This window comes from Sinocyclocheilus grahami, unplaced genomic scaffold (assembly GCF_001515645.1).
Source record: "Sinocyclocheilus grahami isolate Dianchi unplaced genomic scaffold, SAMN03320097.WGS_v1.1 scaffold260.1, whole genome shotgun sequence".
Lineage (NCBI taxonomy): Eukaryota > Metazoa > Chordata > Actinopteri > Cypriniformes > Cyprinidae > Sinocyclocheilus > Sinocyclocheilus grahami.
The window spans coordinates 410184-415321 of record NW_015505439.1 but is presented as its reverse complement, the minus strand read 5'-3'; positions in this window follow the sequence as shown (position 1 = coordinate 415321).

The window sequence follows — 5138 nt, the reverse complement described above, 5'->3', positions numbered from 1 at the left end:
CTTTAAAAAAAACTTAAAATAAGTCTGTTCCCTTAAGTATTTTAAATGGTTTGTTAATTCATAATGGTCTTGTTATAGTTTACGTTTTAAAACCATAAAACACATGCAGCTAGTACTAATATCATACAAAAAAAAATCCCTGCACCAATGATTAAAATTAGGCTGTTTGGTCTTACTGTAGTTTCTTTAAACAGGAAGTTGGTTTGTGTGACACTCCCTCACCAACTTTCCTGGTTACTCCGGTTTAAAACATCTACTCGTGTCCCTCATCACACTTCACTTTTTTTCGTGCTAGCTCTCAAAAGCATGTAAGAGCACTTGTAAAAGGTTTGTCAAGGAACAAAGTTTTCATTACACTGCACAAACACACTGCCAAGGCCCCTCCAGCATTTTTACACCATAAGATCACCTCATTACAAATGCAGGTCAAGGCCTGTGTGTGCACATGTGTTTTCAGATGCATTTGTAATGGGTTTTTTATATGTAGTATGTGGGCAGTGTACTGGATTTGTGCATGTCGTGGTGTGATGATTCACTCTGTAATGAATAGAGTTCATAGTAAAGGACACACACATGCACGCTCACAAGCACGGCTTAGGAATGGGCAGAATGTTCTGTGCCCACTTTGTTTCACAGCCACCAGAGTGACAGTTTCCTCATGCTTTTGAAAGTGCAGTTGTTCCGATGGTTGGATCACTTTATGTTTGACAGGAAGCTCATTTGAATTGCCTGCACTCACGTGTGGCGGTTAACCACATACGGCAGAAACGGTATTGTCTTCACATCCTCTTGCACATAAGAGCATCTGGAGGATCAAACTGACGTGTGGATGTAACCTTGGGGTTGCTGTTTTATAGGGTTGGATCTCGAGAACTGGTTCCAAATTTCACATAACTGGGTATTCGATTCCATAGACACGTGCATTTCGATTCCACGTAACGATTCCCGCGTTCTCGCATTTTAATGTGATTTTAAATGATTTTAGTGCAGTAAGGGAAAGAACTTGCGCACTGTTTTTCATGCGCGACACACATTTGAAGCACGAGCACAGAGAACAACGGTCCCGGTGCGGGTTCCCGGCCTGTGTTCGCTCTCAAAACGTTCTGTGCATTTCCACTGCAGAAAAGGTAGTTCAGGCCAGAACTGACTTCTTTCACATCTTGCAACCAATATTTACAAAATTACATCAGTATATCCTTGTAAACACAAATAGGAATCAATATTCAAATGATACCCAACCCAACCCTGTTTTAATTTTGTTTTCTTTCTTTTTCTTGACTTAATGTGCTACACACTCAACTATCAATTAAATGTATATATTCTTGCTGAGATTCATGAAAAGTGCAGTAAGGGAAAGAACTTGCGCACTGTTTTTCATGCGCGACACACATTTGAAGCACGAGCACAGAGAACAACGGTCCCGGTGCGGGTTCCCGGCCTGTGTTCGCTCTCAAAACGTTCTGTGCATTTCCACTGCAGAAAAGGTAGTTCAGGCCAGAACTGACTTCTTTCACATCTTGCAACCAATATTTACAAAATTACATCAGTATATCCTTGTAAACACAAATAGGAATCAATATTCAAATGATACCCAACCCTGTTTTAATTTTGTTTTCTTTCTTTTTCTTGACTTAATGTGCTACACACTCAACTATCAATTAAATGTATATATTCTTGCTGAGATTCATGAACGTGCCAAGATTGTCACCACTTCTGTTTATCTGCTGTTAAAAGCTAATGTAGGATGATGCTATTATTATAGTGTGCACTTGCTCCCTCTGCTGGAGTCAATGCACTGCATGTATTTTAAAGTCACCACGAAATCAAACTTTGACCGTTTTTGTGTGGAATATACAGTGTTTATAATAAATAATAATATCCATGCACATGATTATTTTCAACAAAATAAAAAATCATTCCTCTTCAGCCTATCTGCCACATGAGATTACAGCAATTGGCACATTTGCATGCACATCAACGTTTACCATCCAACCTGCCAGAACTGGAGAGGCTCTGCAAGGAGGAATGGCAGAGGATCCCCAACTCCAGGTGTGAAAAACTTGTTGCATCTTTCCCAAAAAGACTCATGGCTGTATTAGATCAAAAGGGTGCTTCTACTAAATACTGAGCAAAGGGTCTGAATACTTAGGACCATGTGATATTTCAGTTTTTCTTTTTTAATAAATCTGCAAAAATGTCAACAATTCTGTGTTTTTCTGTCAAGATGGGGTGCTGTGTGTACATTAATGAGGAAAAAAATTTAACTTAAATGATTTTAGCAAATGGCTGCAATATAACAAAGAGGGAAAAATTTAAGGGGGTCTGAATACTTTCCGTACCCACTGTATATGCTGTGTTAAGTACCAACAATCAGTTTATTGAAATAACCCGTTTTACTGGTTTACATGCAAACCAATAACCCGGCAATGCAAGTAAACCGTGTTTGCAAGACTTTATTAAAAATCTGTATATTTCCTGTTGGTGGTTATAGCAAAACGTAAGCATCCATGTAATCTACCATTTGTTATGTGATGATAAATAAATGCATACTGTTAAATTAAATTCCAAAATGTCAGGGAAGATTTGCACAGACTCATTCTCCCCTCATATTTGAAGTTTCTAAGACTTGTACCACTTGTCATATGGCTGCACGAGATCAGAACATATTTTTTAATTCAATTTCTTGGGTCAAAAAAGAGGCGGAGTTTGCAATATATTTCCACCTCCCGTACCGTGAAACATTTGCTGTGGTTAGATGTGCTTCCTCTGATATATTACACAGGTGGTTACATGCTGGGCAAAGTCGGGGTAATGGACAAAAATCTAGCTGTGTTGATCAGTTTATGATTAAAGGCACGGTAGGTGATTTGGTTCAAAAACATTTTTTGTTATGCTGGTTGAAAGTCTCTTCACATGCCGATAGCAATCACTAGGTTATGTCGTCTAAATGTATTTATGGTCTGTGAAAGGCATAAAATATTTGTCCAATCAGATTGTTTGGTCTGAAGATTATGATAAGCTGTTTTACCTGCCTGTAATATATCATGAAACTATATCATGAAATATATAAATTCTCAAATATGTGTAAGTAAATGCTTTTTGCACCTTTATAGATTATGTTAGTTGATCTGTAATGGGCGATGGGCACAGTAGCCTAATGTTAGTGTAATCTATTAACTACGCATAAAACCTGTCTTTTTACTTAAATACCAGATATGGGTGTCATGACGTGAATTTAATAAAAACATTGAAAGTTACTAATTATAACACTTTCATTGTACAGAAAGAGAGCAAAGATCATTTACATTATCAAATAACTTTATCATTGACTTCAGTCTAGCCAGAGTTCAGGCACTTCACTTTCAAAAACTCTCATTATAATCACTGAAGCTGTTTACACTGTGAAATGAATGTCTTATTTACATCGTAAGCACATCTGCACTTTGTTGTTTCTGATGAGCGAATTCGCCAGAAGCGTGCGCACTGAACAGAACACCGGCGTTTCAGCAATGACTCATCTGAATGCCTCTGATTGGCCATCGCATTCATAAGCTCAACAGAATCGTGTGTGATTGGTTATAATGCGCAGCAATGTAAAAACGCGTCTGTCTCTGGCTCAGCACCAGCCAAAGCATGAACGCAGATTTGAATTGAGCATTATATAAAAAATATTATTTGGCTATTTTTGTCTTTTGTAACCTGCATTCAAAATCCACTTGGCCCAAAAATCTGAGGGGCACATCCCCCCTCACTTTGAATGGGCATGATGCCTCTAAGCATCTGACAGGGCAAACCGCTTTAAACTATACATGCTAACTATATCTTATTTAAAGCCCTTAATATAAAGCATGTCACAAACTGGATTATGCACTTGCCCCATAGCAGCTCACTCTGTGTCTTCCGCTATTTTTCAGATGCACTCGTATCAAACTACAGTATATCAATATAAAAGGTTTTGCCTCATACCACATTGCTTATAAAGAATAGATCAATATATTGTACAAACTCGATATACCGCCCAGCCCTACGTTTTAACATGTTTACATGATCACATGCAATGTTGCCGTATTAAAAATAATGATCGCTTTAATCTGTTTAAGAATGTGCGTGTAAATGCACTCTGTGCATTTCCAACAATTCAATCTGTTCCCGATGGACAAAATCAAGTCCCACTATGCATTACTATATGATAGAGTGCAGTTATAACTTGAAATTATTATTTGGCATAGCCGGTTGGTAGAATAAAGATAAAGCAGCTCAGTTACTCAGTAAACAGCTGTTATATCCTCATTTGAAATGAGAGCATATCAGAACATTTAAACTATTTTATCATCTGGCTGTGAGTGAACAGTCTCTTAAGTACATATTAGAAGAGATAAGTAAAATTGACCTACAAAGAAGAAAACCAGTGTCTCTTGTGTGAGTACCTGTTTTTAAAGTATTTCAGAGTACCAGCATATTCTTTTTATCTACTAGTTATGTGCCAATTTAGATTGCTTAGATTCTCTAGAACATGTTACTGAAACATTTTCACATCAGTTATTGTTAAACAAGTAGTATATTACAGTTCAAATTGCAGCTCTCACCATTCTTGCTATACTCTTATTGAAGTCACTGTTTATTAGTGATTTACATTTCTGAGTTTTATTTCATGCAATTGTTTTTTATTATTATATCTTGATTAGGTTTTGCTGGAATGGGTAATCTTCTAAAAGTCCTTACAAGGGAAATAGAGAACTATCCACATTTTTTCCTGGACTTTGAAAGTAAGTTTTAAGAAGAGGTGGAGTCTGGGGTTGGCGAGACTCTATAACCAGCTGTTTTTTCCCCAGCAGTGGCAGGAGGAGCTAGACTGACAGTCTCAAAGCTCTTATAAGACAGCTTTCCCTCTTTGCTTTCTTGTGGTGAAAGTTTATGCTTCCTACTGTCCGGAGCTGACGCTTTGTCTAAAGTGTGTCCTACGAATTAACTAGAAGAAAATGGCTGATTTCTCCGTGATTTCTTAAAGTAAAAAGGAAAAGCAAAAACAATTCAGATTCAATTTTAAATGATTACCATGTTCACCATGAGAAGTTGAGGGAATTCTGTGTAGGAGCATAAGACTTTGCAGAATCCCTCTTTAGCGCTCAGTGACATCC